Genomic DNA, 14106 nt, shown 5'->3' with positions numbered 1-14106 from the left:
CGGACCCCTGAGCCTCGCTTTCCCCGTCTGCACATTGGGTTTTCGTGGCACCGACTTCCCAGGATTGGCGAGGTGACTGTAGCCACTGCTGTGCACATGGCACACCGGGCCGCCGTCGGAGAAATGGCGTTTCCTCATTCTGTTCCGTTCTCAGCCCATCTCAGCGTCAGGGAGGACAAGCAATACATCTACCTCATCGCCTCTCATTACCTGCAGGCACCGCGTTAGCAGGTAGGAAGTCACAACTTCCTATGGCAAATCAGGAGCCAGAGGCTCCGGGGCAAACCCAGGAATCGCTACAGGATATACAGTGTCAGCGCACAGGTTTCATGTCTTAGAGAGCCAGCCAGATGTGTGTCTGGGTTTGGGGGGGGGGCGCCTCCTGTCCCCCTTTCCCTGGGTCCTGCTTCATGCCCAGCAGGGCCACTGACCATCTCTACCAAAGGGCACCAGGGAGGACCTACCTGGTGATAATGATGGGCTCCGGGAGGCGAAGGGCACCTGCACTCTGGACCCCTAATCTAAGGTGTGACGGCTGCCATGGTGGGGACACCACAGTTGCAGGGACCTTCTTGCCCCGCCCCCTCCTACCCTCCCAGCCGTCTCAGAGCGGGCACGCATACACCCCTTTCCTGGGGAGGAAACTGAGGCCCTTTTGCTGAAGGTCAGCTGCACTGTGTAAGCAGGCGACCTGGGGGCCACTTGCTTGGCTCATCCTGGGGGCGAATCTCTCTCCAGATGTTTGGGGGTGGGGGTGGGGGTGAGGGTGGGGGCGGCCCTGCCCGGAGCGCTGCCCTCAGCTCCATCCCAGCTCCGAGCATCAGGGAGCAGCCGGGAGGACGATCCCTGCGAGCCAGGGCCCCTCTCGCCACCCCTGCCACCCCCTGGCTTCCTTAAGCAGAGAGTCGCTTCATGCTCCAGTGCCTCCACCCAGCCCCGCCGGCCCAGGGACACACCAGGGACGGTCTCAGCGCAGGTGGACTTCGCCAATCCACGCCCACGCGGGAGCGGGGACGCGACCGGACCCAGCGCCCGGCGCCCCGGGACTGCATCCCCGTGCTCGCAGCATCCCCTCGGCGGTAGCGGCGGGGCCCCTGGGTCCCAGAGGAGGAAACTGAGGCTCCGCAGGCTGAGGGACTGGCCAAGGTCACGCACCGCCCGAGAGCAGCAGGGCTGGCTCCAACTCTGGGTCCGGAGCCCGAGCCGCGTGGGGCAACTCCAGCTGGCGCCCGCCGGGGACCCCGCCCCAGCCCAGCTCCGCGGGAGGGGAGGCCGGTTACCTGGTGCTGCTGACGCCGCCGGGTGGCTCCGCCGCGGTGCCAGCTCCTCCTCTACCCGCGCCTGCCGGTGTCGGGCTCCCTGACTGGGATGGGGAGGGCGGCCCGAGCCCCGAGCCCCATGCCCGCACCCACTTCCTGGTCTCCGCCCCTAACTCGCTCCTCCTCGCTCTCCAGCGCGCCTTCCTTTTTTCCTCTACTGGTCTCTCGCCCTCCCTCCCCTCTCCCCACCCGCTCCCTGCACTGCGCGCGGGCACACACTCCCCGCTCCTCTCCCTCCCTCTCCTCCACCCTCTCTTTTCCTTTCCCCTGGACCCCCTTTCCTTCCCTCTCCGGCTCTGACGCTTCCCCCTTCCTCTTTCTTTCTGTCCCACTGCCCACTCTGTCTCTCACTCCCCCCCCCCCCCAGCCAGGCCTGGGACCCAGCATCCAGCTGTGCAGTAACTCCCAGCTGTGGCCCAGCCCTGGCCTCTGCCCACAGCTGGAGGGTCTGCCCTGGGAGGGCTAGACCACGGGATTGGGGGGCACCCCCTCGCCTTGGGCACCTGGCTCCCAGCCACCTGGAATTAAGGTTAGAAGAGAGAAAAAGACCTGGTTTTCGGGAAAAGCTTGGATCATCCTGGGATCAGTGGGCCTTCAGAAAACAGCAGATTTATCCTCGTTGAAGGAGGGGATGGAGAGGCAAGAGGCAGGGAAGAGGGTCTTGGCAAAGGGGCTTTTGGGTGGGGAAAATGACACCCATCTTGCAGATGAGAAAATAGAGGCTCAGGTGGGGAAACCTGGCTCTTAAATACCAAGACGCTGTGTGAACCCCGCAGACCTCGGTGGCAGGAGCCTGGGTGGCGAAGGGTGTTGTGTGAAGCCTGGGGTGACCAGCCCAGTGGGGAGGCAGGCGGTCAAAGGGGCTGCTCCCTTGTTGCTTGGGGAACCTGGCTCATGGAGGGGAGTTTCTGGAGAAGCTCTAACAAAGGAGAGGGAAAGGGAGCTGGCCCTGCTGAATGTAACTTTCAGGCACGTGTTCATAATGATTGACCCATGTCCTAAGCCGTTCTGTCACTTTGAGCCCAGTCCTGTGCCCTGTGCTGAGTGAGGCCACAGTTCCCTGGAGCTCAGAGGTCACAGCTTCTAGGTGAGGCCCTGGTAGTCTGCTCACCCAAGTCACCAGCGTCTTGGCGTGACAGCAAGAGCCTCCAGGCTGGCCTCTCGGATCACAGAGCAGTGTCCCCTGCGAAAACCCTCCCTTCACTTCCTGTTGCAGTGAACATAGAGCCGACAGCCCTTATCACCATCAACAGGATCTGGCCAGGGCCAGATCTGACCTCTCTGAGCTCCGGCCTTGCCACCTCTGCCTCCCGCGTGTGCCCAGTGCGGTGCCTTCCTCCTTGTGCCCGGTCGGGCCAGCTGGCCGGTGCCACTGGCTGCTCCCTGTGGAGCGCTCTGCCCCACCTGCGCCAACGTCAGAGGCCTGGTCCTCTTCCCCAGGCCGCCTCTGCCCAGCGCGCTTCATACCATCCCTTTGGGTGGAAACGGGAACCGCTGTGTAAAAGCATCTTGTTTATGTGCTCATTGTCCACCGTACGGCACCAGAACGTCACCCCCGAAGGAGGAGGGACCGCGTGTGCGTTACTCCCAGGGTCTCCCGAGAACCGGAGCAGTGCCTGGCACACAGTGACTGTGGTTGAATGAGGGAGTGAATGATGCTGTATGAAGAGGTTTAGAAAGAAGGACAAGTGGATAGCCCCGCCGAGGGAAAAAGACTGCCTTCCGAGAGGAGAGGTTTTAGAGCCAGATCTTAAAAGGAGAGCCGCGAGGGAAGGGTGTAGAGGCAAGGGCAGAGCAGAGGCAGGCACGGAGCCGGACACAGCGGGGCCATTCGGGGACTTAAAAGACAGGACGGGGATGGCGGTTTGGGTTTGACCTTCTGAGCCCGGGGCCTGTGGCAGGTTTGTGGGCGGGGCGGCTGGGAAGGCTGGGCGGCGTCTCCTGGGGGAGAGAAGCTGCTTGGCCTTTGTCTCGGTGAAGGGCACGCTGGGCAGAGGGAGCAGGGGAGGCAGCGGCACTCGGGACAGAACCGCGGTAGGACTTCAGGGAGGTGGGTGGTGGCTCTGGAAAGGGTGCTTTTTTTAAAGGGTGAAGAGGAACATGGGCTTTGACTGGTAGAACCCCATGGAAGGGATGCCGGGCCACTTCCCGGGTTGGGCCTCAAAGGGGCCCTGGCCTTCAGCTTCCACTCTCTTGGAATAATGCCCTGGGCCCACCAGGCTGTGAGGAAGGCTGGGATGAGGGGCCCCATGGGGACAGATGGCCAGAGGGCCCGGCTGTCTGAGCCGCACGGGTGAGCGCCGGCAAGACCAGCAGGAGAAGCACCCAGGCAGCCCACAGAGCTGAGAGAAATGGCAGCCCTTGTTCTAAGCCAGTCAGTTTTGGGGCGATTTGTTACAAAGCAACGGATACCTAGATAAAGGGCCTTAGAGGCGATCGGTTCATCTCTCTGAACCCATTTCTTTGGCCAAGAGATAAGCATAACAGTGATGTCTGCCCTAAAAGAGTCTGGATGGGACTCGGATGAAAAAAGAAATGGAGATTAAATTCACTTATTCCCTCAACATAGTAGGTCTATTGGACCTACTATGTGTCAGGGTTAACTCTGGGATACAGTGACAAACAAGTAGACAGGATCTGACATGCTAGAGGGATGAGAAAAATGATAAGCCAGATAACTTCGGCTTGTTTATAATTTCAGAATTGCCGCGAGGAAAGCAAGCAGGGTCGTGTAATTGAGGGCGACTGGTGGCTTGAAGACAGCGGAGAAGGTTTTTCTGAGCACGTGGCTCTGGCTGAGTCAGGCGTCTGAAGAGAAAGGGGAGCAGCAACCTGTGTAGAAGGAGCAGGAAGTGCAGATGCCTCGAGGTAGGGACCTGAGAAGGTCCCCGTGGCTGAGTGTGTGGGAGAGGCAGACCACGGTTGGTGTTGATGCAAGGCCATGGTGAGGCGTGTAGATTTCATCCGCAATGAAATGGAGCTGCTGGAGGGCGTTCATGGGGGAGCGATCTCCTCCGTCCTCCGTGAGGTGCGTTATTGCTGGAGGCGGGTCATGGTTGGTCACCTAACCGATTGGGAGGACATCGGCGACCATTCCCAGCTCTAACAGTTCCCGGTTCTGAACTAGATCTAAAAACCTTTGAAAACAACTCAGCACTTGGGTCATATATACCAAGTCATTACTACTAGGCTCTCCACCTGGTGAGAGGCCTTGGGTTCTGATGGCCTCAGACTCCCTCTTGCCCTGAATGTGTGATAAGAACTATCTTTTGAAGGAAGCCAGAAGGGGCTTCTCATTCTGGGGAAACTCAAACCACTTTTTGACCAAAATAGGACACACACACACACACACACACACACACACACACACACACACACAAATGTGCTTTTGTGATGAGTAATCCTGGCCACGTTAACAGCTTAAAATTGGGGGGGCGGGGGGACACAAACCAACAACAAGATTTTAACAATGCAGCTACTGAATGAATGACACGGGGTGGCGATAGCCTTTCTGAAGTGGCTTTCGGACAATCCCAATGGAAGCCCACTGGTGCTCATCACCGGTTATTTCTGGCCTGTGCCCTGGGCTCTGGAGGGCGGCCTGGGTTTGTGGTGGGGCACATGAGCCTGTGGCTGGGGTGTGTGGGCTGCAGGATTTCCTGCCATCACGTGCTCTGAGTCTTCAGAGAGGCATTGGGAAGGCCTCAGGGCTGGGTGTCCCCAGACGGTTGCAGCAGGTTTGTGCGTGCCGCCCCCCCCCCCCACCCCCCGCGCCTCCACAGAGCCCAGACTTGGCTCTTTCCCCAGTGTCTTCAGATGACGCGATGCCCAGTTCTGGCTCACAAGGCGCGAAGGAACATGATGTATTGACTGCCTACCATCTCTGTGTGCTGTGCTGGGTTCTGCGTGCGCCTCATTTCAAACCGTTCTCCCCACAGCCCTGTAAGGTAATGAATGCTGTTATTCCCCCCGGGTTACAGATGAGGAAACCGGGGCCCAGGAAGTCAGAGTTTCTCCGAGGTCCGGCCGCTCCCCGGGGGAGTCACTTCACCAGCGCCAAAGCCCCCGCTTCTCCGACTGCTCTGTGGGAAACCGGGGTGGGAAACGGTGCGTTCGGCCTGGGTCTCCGGCCACACAGACCACCCTGTGGATTTTGGACTTGTCAGCCTCCTTAAGGGCATGAGCCAGTTCCTTAAAATAAACCTCTTTCCCTCTGTACACACATCCTATTGGCTCTGTTTCTCCGGAAAAGGCTAATAACGCACAGAACGGGAGCTAAAGCAACGATGGGAAAGATGATTTAGAGCAGCTGGCGGATGTGTTGACTGATAGGCAGACCAGACTGGGACTCAAGTTCAAGACCAATAACTCAGAATAAAGGAAAAGCCAGGTCTAGGAACCATGCTGGGCTGGCCCCCAGGGAGCCTGGCCGGGTCCTTAATTGGAGTTCCCAGGAGGCAAGGCGCTTCGACAGGAGAGTCAAGAGGAGAGACTGGGACTCAGGCAAAGACTCGGGCAAGAGCTTGGCCCTGGTCCAGGCAGGGGGCGGAGAGAACTGTGTCGGCCACAGTGACTTCCGACCCTTTCTCCTTGCTTTCACCACTGTAAAGGCTGGGGAGTCAGATGCTTGCTTTCCCAACCTCTGTGATAGGCGGCGTTGTCATGTGACCTAGTGTGGCCAATGAGACGAAGGGAAGTCTTTAGGGGGCGTGGAAAGTTTCCCTCCACTATGAGGCAGAGGGGCATGGCAAGGTGCTGGCCTGCTGCCCCGCCTGCTTGCTCCAGGACTTCCTCCTGTTGACCCTGCGGCTGAGGCAGCCATGCTGCGACCATGAGGGAACAACCGCGAGAACCACAAGGAAGCTCAGAGGCTGTAGGGCTGCCCAGCAAACCCTGGAAACTCCGACCTCCCAGCCTTTTCACTTGGGAGATAATGGACCACCCACCTTGAGTCGGGGCATCTGTGATTGACAGCTGGACACACCCTGCTCCCAGGAGGAACTCATAGGAATGTGCCGGATGCAGGGCCCTGTCCCCAGTTTGCTGCCCGTGAGGGTCTGGTGACCTGATGGTCCTCTGTCGGGACATTCTTCCCCTCGTCTCTCCTGCCAAGCGCAGGCATTGCTTTCTCTGGAAGCCCAGCTTTCAGTTCCCGGCTGGGTCACATGTCCCTGCTCAGAGCCTCTGACACATGTACACGTGTCACCTGGTCTTATACCGACCTCTTCCCACAGGATGGGTGCTCTGAGGGGGCAAGTAGCAAGGGGGCGGAAGGAAACCCTCAGCAGGTTCCCACTTACGTCTCATCGGCCCAGACCTACCTCCCCCACGGCCATCGCTGGCTCCCAGGGAGGCAGCGTCACCCTTCCAGCCTCCATATTGGAAGGCAGGCAAAGGAGAAGAGGGCTAGGGATGGAAGTGTTGGGTTGGCCATGAAGTAGCATCTACCACAGATGACAAGATATTCTGAAATTTTAGCTATTATTTTTTTCTAAATGAAATAATTTTATTGATTCGAAAAGTAATAAAGCTTGTTGCCAAAATTCAAACCATATGGGATAAATTTTCTGAAATCTTCTTCCAGAGATAAGCTTATGAATAACTTGATCTGTATCTCATTCCAGGCTTTTATCGAAGCATAGAAATACTTTAGGCATTTATTTGTAAAAATGGGATTATATCACACATACTATTCTGCCACTTAGTTTTTACTTTAAAAAAAAAAAAAAAACAACCAAAAAACATAAGAGTAACATGGCTATTTCCCCGTGCTTATACACATAGAGATTTAGCTTGATCCTTCTGAACGGTGTCATTGTTTCTGTATTAGTTATCACAAACCCAGTGGCTGAGATCAACACACAGTTATTATCTGGAAGTTTCTGTGAGTCAGGAGCCTGGGTGGAGCTTCGCTGGGTCCTTTGCTCAAGGTCTCCCACTGGGCAAGGCGTGGGCAGGGCTGGGTTCCCTTCTGTCGGCTCGATGAGGAAGGACCACTTCCAAGTTCATTTAGTCTGCAGACTTAGTCTGAGAAACTGCAGCAAGACCAAAGTCAGAATCATTTGTAATCTAATCGCAGCAGCGATAGCCACTCAGCCTTGAGGTATTCCATTAGTTAGAAGCTAGTTATAGGTCCCGCCCACACTCAAGGGGAGGGCCTGACCCAGTGGGTGACTACCCGGAGCCAGGAGTCCTGGGCCACTGTCTGATGTGGTGTCCCACTTACTTAACTATCCTCCTGCTGATGACCACCTAGGGGTATTTCTAGTTTTCTCACCAATATAAACCATGAACTTCATCATCCTTGAACTTGCATCTTTATGACCTGGTCCAAGATTCCCTTTGGGAAATTCTTCAAGGTGGGATTCCTCTAGGTCAGAGCAAATAGATGAATAGATAAGGGCTTTCCCAAAACTTGAACAAACGTGTACGTTCGGCGGCAGTAGGAGGTGAATGGTACTCTTCCCACCCCCGCACCAACACGGAGCACATAACCATCTATTCAATATTCTCCAATTTGGGAGGTGAAAGGGGATATCTCTGTGCTGTAGTTTGTGATGTTTTGTTTCTCAGTAGAGTTGAGTATTTTCCTTATATTATCAGCTACTTGTTTTGATCGGGATATTTTTGGTTACCAGGGACACAAAGCCATTGGAACGAGCTTAATTCTTTTTTTTTTTTTTTTTTAATGGAAGAGGGTGGGGTTTTTGTTGTTGTTTCTGTAAGGACGCAGAACAACCCGTATCTGCCTTATTCCATTTCTTGAACATTTTCTTGGCTACTCATTTTTTCTTCCTAATTAATTTTAATTAATTTGTTCAGATCCTCTCCCGAGCACTAATGGCATTTGCGTTGGCATTACAACAGATTCATGGGTGATTGGAGGAGCGTTCACCTTACACCCCCAGGAGCCCTGCTCCATCACGACCCCTCCTTCTTGGTTGCGCTTTGCCAAGCTGCACCCTTTCCTTGCTCTTGGCCTTCCCTGCTTGCCTGGAGGTTTCTTCTCGCTGGTCTGCCGTTTCTCTTGCCCCTCAGAAAGTCATCTCTTCCATTATAGCGACTGAGCATTCAGGGTCCTGGGCTGGACCCCCTCTTGCTGGCATCGGTGGCTTCGGAGCCCTGGGGATCCGGGTGTGAATCCGCGTAGGTGTGTGACCTTGAGAAGTCCCCCAGCGACCCCGGGTCTGTTTCCTGGTCTGAGATGAAGAAGCCGAGCCCGCTCTCCGGGCTTCCTGCGAACATTAAGTAGGATGTTTTAGTTAAAGCTGTTAGGGCGCGGTCCGTATTGTGCAAAAATGCGATAAATGTCTGCTAATATGATCACTCAGGAATATTACATAAATATTTCATAGCTCCAAGCAGTGTCCTGTCATGCTGGGTGTTTTATTATTACTCTATTCCAAGCATGTTTCTAACTCCCGCCCCGCCCCTGCTCTTTGGGGGACCTTGCTGCTCACTAAGCACATGTGTCAAGTATGCAGTCTAGTGGCCTTTCAAGGATTTGAACGCTCTGCCAGACCAGATGGAGCCTGGAGCTCAGGGGGGTGGAGGGGAACAGGAAATTCTGGGAGAGATTATGGGAGTAAAGGGAGGAAGATTCTAGGAAGAGAGAGAGAGAGAGAGAGATGCCAGGTGAGGGAGAGGAGGGCAGAGTGGAGGTGTCAGATGTCCTTCTGGGGGTTTGGGGGGATACCTGCCTCCTCACAGCTTCTCTCTTACTTCATGTCTCCCATGTGCTTTCCCACACCACCAAGCAATTCTTTGACACCAGCTGGCGTCAGACAGTTCCACTCCGTTCTGACACTAGCCACCTGGGGGTAGCACCAGACCCCACAGCTACTCAGTCCTACCAGACTGCCTCGGCCACTGCAGATGCCACGGGTGAGGTCAGATTGTCACCCCTGCTTCTGACTGACCCGGCCACAGATCGGAGGCTCCCAGGACGCCCTCATCCGGTTGGACTAACTTGCTAGAGCGCCTCCCAGAGCTCAGGGGCAGGTTTTACTTACTAGCTCACTGGCTTATTATAAAGGAGCAGCGGGTGGAAGAGGCATCAGGGATGAGAAAGGGTGTGGAGCTTCCATGCCCGCTCCCCAAGTCTCCACGTGTCCACCAGCCCGAAGCTCTCCACACCCTGTCCTTTTGGGTTTTTACAAAGTCGCGACTGATTAAGTCATCGGCCACCGACAATTCATTCCACCTCCAGTCCCTGGGACCCAGAGGCCAGGGGGTGGGACCGAGACTTCCAACCCTCTTAATCACGTGGTTGGTTTCCTGGCAACCAACCCCCATCCTGGGGGGCTTTCCCAAAGCGCCTTCATTAGCATGGATTCTTTGTGGTTGAAAGGGGCTTGTTAGGATATCTCTCTGCTCTTCACACTTAGGGAAGTCTCAAGGTTTGGGATGCTGAGTCAGAAACAGGGATGAAGACCAAGTGCATATACATGTTCTTATAAATCACAGTATCACAAGGGCCAAGCAAGGAAGTTCTGAGCCTCCCCTCCTCTGCCCAGACCCTGCCTGGGTCTTTCCTGGGGGACCTTGACCTGCAGGCAGAGCAGCTGGACCTCCCTCTGAGCTGCACCTGAGCCCGCCAGGAAGCCATGCAGCTCCCTCCCACTCCCAGGGGCACTGGCAGAGGGGGCGGGGCCTGGCCTGGTGGTAGAGAAACGGGGGGTGGGAGGTTGGGGGGGGCGGTGTCCTAGAGCCCTGTAGGCCTGCATGTGGGGAGGGAGGCCAGCCCCTGCTCCCTGCTGCCTCGCCCTCCCCAGCTGGCTGCTCCTGCAGACTCAGCACCCTTTGCCCAGCTCTGGGGAGCTCACACAGGGCGGGAAGAATTTAAACCCTCTCTCTGCCATTCAGCATCCAGGCCCCCTGATGACACAGTTAATTACCCGCTAGCCCCGTGGATTAGTGAGTGTGCTCTCTCCACGTTGGCCCCCTGTGAGTCCCCGTCCCCGTCCCCCGCCCCCGCCCCCGCCCCCGACAGTCCCTGCAGGGCGCGTGCTAGAAAGTGTCCTGGGAAGAAGCAGATGGGTCATTAGGAGCATAGCAGAGGGGCTGTCACCGAGGAGCAAGCAGGGGGAGGAAAGCAGCAAAAGACAGCTGTGAGCTGTCCTGTGTCTCGGGCCGGACAGGCGGCAGGTCTCCCGGTGGGAGTCCCGGATCCATCATTTGCCAGCAGGTCCGGCCACCGTAACAAAATCCCGCAGGCGGGGCCTGAGATAACAGACGTGATTTCTCGCAGCTCAGAGGCTGGTGCTGGCGTGGTCCAGCTCTCTCCTCCTGGCTCGAACAGGAGGCTTCAAAAAGTAACAGACTTTCAAACGTTTCCCAAGTTGATTCTCCTAATAAATTCCTTACAGAGTTCTTTCTCTCAAAACCTGAACCTGGCGCCCAGGTGTTTCCAAATCCCTCTCCCACGTTTTCATCCTGGCTCCTGGCTCTCCAGGAAGAGCTTGAGGCCCTGAGTCTACTCCAGCCCAGCTCCTAAGAGCAGAGTCTTCCCGCCTACACTCAGCGCCCAGGGCACTGACCCTGGAGTCCCAGATGCAGCCCCGCGTGGGTCCGCACCGGCTCAGCGGTCAGTGACCTGCCTCGTGCGTTCTGTTTCCTAGCAGAGTCAGGGCGGGCGGGGGCGGAGGGGTGGGGGGAGGCGTTCTCTGGGCTTATGAGAGGTGGGAGCCCTGGCATGTCTCCACGCTGCTCCTCCGTCCCTGAGCCCCGAGGCATTCTGCCGGCTCCGTCTGTTTCAGAGTTGCGGCCAGGGCTGTGGGGGAAGCCTCGTCCCAGGGCTGGTGTCTCCCGGGCCCAACCACATTGCTGTCCTTATTAGTAGATCGCTGGTTCTGGTCCCAGGACCTCGGGCGCTGCCGGGCTGCCCTGTGTGAAGGCTATTCATAGTCCCCAGAGGTCCCGGTGCCGGCAGCCGGCCAGGCCAGGCCAGCAGTTCACTCCCTTCTTGCGTGGGCTGCGGCTTCCTCCCAGAGCCCGTGTCCCCGACTCTGCCCGCGATCCACACGCGCTCCAGGTCGCAACGGGCGCTGCTCTTCTTGTTCTTCTCTTTGGTGATGAGCGAGCGGGTTTCCCCCCATTTGATTCTGTTCCCGGATCACTGAGCTCCTATCAGGCTTTGATGGGGGTGGGGGTGGGGTCCCTCATGGAGCTCACGGTCCTGTGGGGAAGGCAGGAAACAAGCAAAGTTACAACACAGCAAACAGATAATAGTGATGCAGTGAAGCAACCTGGTCACAGAGTGTGATGACACACGGTGGTCAGGGAAATGTGATGTGGAACATGGAAAAGATGAAAATAACATGGACGTTGCCATCCCACAATGCACTACGAGGCAGCCATTAAAAAGGGTGTCTCTAGTGACTGGTATGGAAGGCTGCTGAAGACATGCCGATGTCAAAGGTCACCAGGAGGACAACCGTGATCAGAAGGTAGGTTTCCTTGGCTCACTGCTGTCAGGGAGGCTGTGCCCCAGAGGGGCCACGAGGTGGGGCTGGGTTGTGGGAGGGTCTTGGAGAATTTGGGCCTGATGTGGATGCTCCTAAGGCGGGATTCTGGAATGGGTTCTGGATATCACCCAAGAGCAAGGGCAAGGCAGTCATCCTATCTAATAAAAGAGTAACATGCACATTGATCGTCACTCCAACACACAAGATGGCCGCCCCCATGTGGACACAAGATGGCCTCCACAAGATGGCCGGCAGGGGAGGACAGTTGGGAACGACCAGGCCTGCAGGGGAGGGCAGTTGGGGGCTACCAGGCTGGCAGGGGAGGGAGAGCAGTTGGGGGTGACCAGGCCTGCAGGGGAGGACAGTTAGGGGCGACCAGGATGGCAGGGGGGGCAGTTAGGAGTGACCAGGTTGGCAGGGGAGGGCAGTTAGGGGCAATCGGGCCAGCAGGGGAGCAGCTAGGCTTCGATCAGGCTGGCAGAGGAGTGGTTAGGGGGTGATCAGGCTGCCAGGCAGAAGCAGTTAGGAGCAATCAGGCAGGCAGGCAGGCGAGGAGTTGGGAGCCAGCAGTCCTGGATTGTGAGAGGGATGTTCTAGATTGGAGAGGGTGCAGGCTGGGCCGAGAGACACCCTTCCCCCTGGATGAATTTTGTGCACCAGGCCTCTAGTTGGGTATATTAATGCATTTTATTTTGAAGGCAGCAAAAAGTGGCGCCCATCCCCATGAGTCAAGGAGGGGGGTTAGCAGTTTTGTGGCATCTGCATCTCTTTGTCTCTGTCTTGTTTGAAACACAAATGCAGCATGGCCCCCTCTGAGACCCACATCGTCGGGCTCAGTTTGTATTCTGTGAGCATCGAGTCTCTTTTGTGTTCCGATGGGAACATCGCGATCTGTTTGCCGCAGAGCCATTTTTACTTTCTCATTGATAATAGGGGGAAAAGCTGGTTTCAGAACTTGGAAAAGCACACACACACACACACACACACACACACACACACATACACGATGCGTGTTCGTGTGACATAAATTAAATTATTTCTTAATAGTGATTGTTTTTTTGGTAGTTGACAAATTTTGGTCCTTTCGGTATTTTTAAGATCTAGGAATTTCACATAAAAATAAGAAATTCTGGCTTTTATTGAAAAAAAAAAAAGAGGGAAGTTTGGCTAGATTTGGCTTAAACAGGTTTCTTTTTTAAAACAAAATATACCAGGGTAATCTGGGAAGAAAGGTATTGGAACCCCCAGGCCCTGCTTGCTGATATTTAAAATTAGGAAATCTCACTGGGGGTTCCTGACCTGGAGCTGCTAGTAATCTCCTGGAAGAAGAGAAAGGGGCATCGGGGTCCACAGAAAGAGCTGAGTTCATGTGGCTGAAAGCTTCCTGGGTGCAGCCACCCTGGCTTGGGGTGGTGCTTCAGAAGGAAGAGCTGAGTATATAGGATGTGCCCCAAGAGTGTTGAAATTTGGTGCCAAGGATGAGACATAACTGTGACAACAGCAGGAAGGGTCTGACCAGCCAGGCTGAGTTGCTACAGTCAGCAAGTGTCTACAGGACTGTGCAAGACCAGTGTTCAACAGCGACACCTTGTGGCGACAACAGAAGCAGCAGCCCTGGTGGATGATTAAGTTCTCCCCACGCACCCCCATCAGTATTTAGATGCTGGACTTCAGTCCTGTCTCATAGCACTCGGCCTCTTCCTCACGCTGCTCCTGCCATGTTGGTCTTCCTGGTTCATAAACATGCTAAGCTTATTTCTACCTCAGGGCCTTTGCACTTGCTACTTTCTTGGTTTTAAATACTCTCCTCAGAGCTCTTCGTATGGCTGGGTACCTCTCATCATTTCAGCCCTCCCTGACCACTCTGAGCAGCCCCTCTCCTTTCTGCCTCATCACCCTGTATTATTTCCTTCAGAGCACACATCACATTCTGCAGTGTCCCTATTTCCTCTTTTATTTGCCCATTTATTGTTTCTCTCTCTCCACTCGAATCCAAGCTCATTTGTCTGGCCTGTCCACCGCCAGCTCGCCAGCGTGGAAGACAGTGCCTGACACATAGTAGAAGCTCAGTAACTGTTTGTTGAATAAACGGTGATCTCCTTTAAGCCTTTCTCTGGGGGCCAGTTCACAGCTGCCCACGACCCTGTGGGGGGAGGGGCGGCAGCTGTGTAGCCCCCGATGGAGCCCTGAGCTTGGCGTGAACTTTGCCGCTGCCATTCTTTGCCTGAATGTGTTGATCCTCGGTTGTCTCTTCGCTAGCAGACGTGTGAGGCGCTAACCGTACAGGAAGTTGACCACTTGAGGGGAAGGTAAATCACTTT

Source organism: Cnephaeus nilssonii, assembly GCF_951640355.1.
Source record: "Cnephaeus nilssonii genome assembly, chromosome: 5".
Lineage (NCBI taxonomy): Eukaryota > Metazoa > Chordata > Mammalia > Chiroptera > Vespertilionidae > Cnephaeus > Cnephaeus nilssonii.
Note: the sequence above shows the minus strand (reverse complement) of the source record.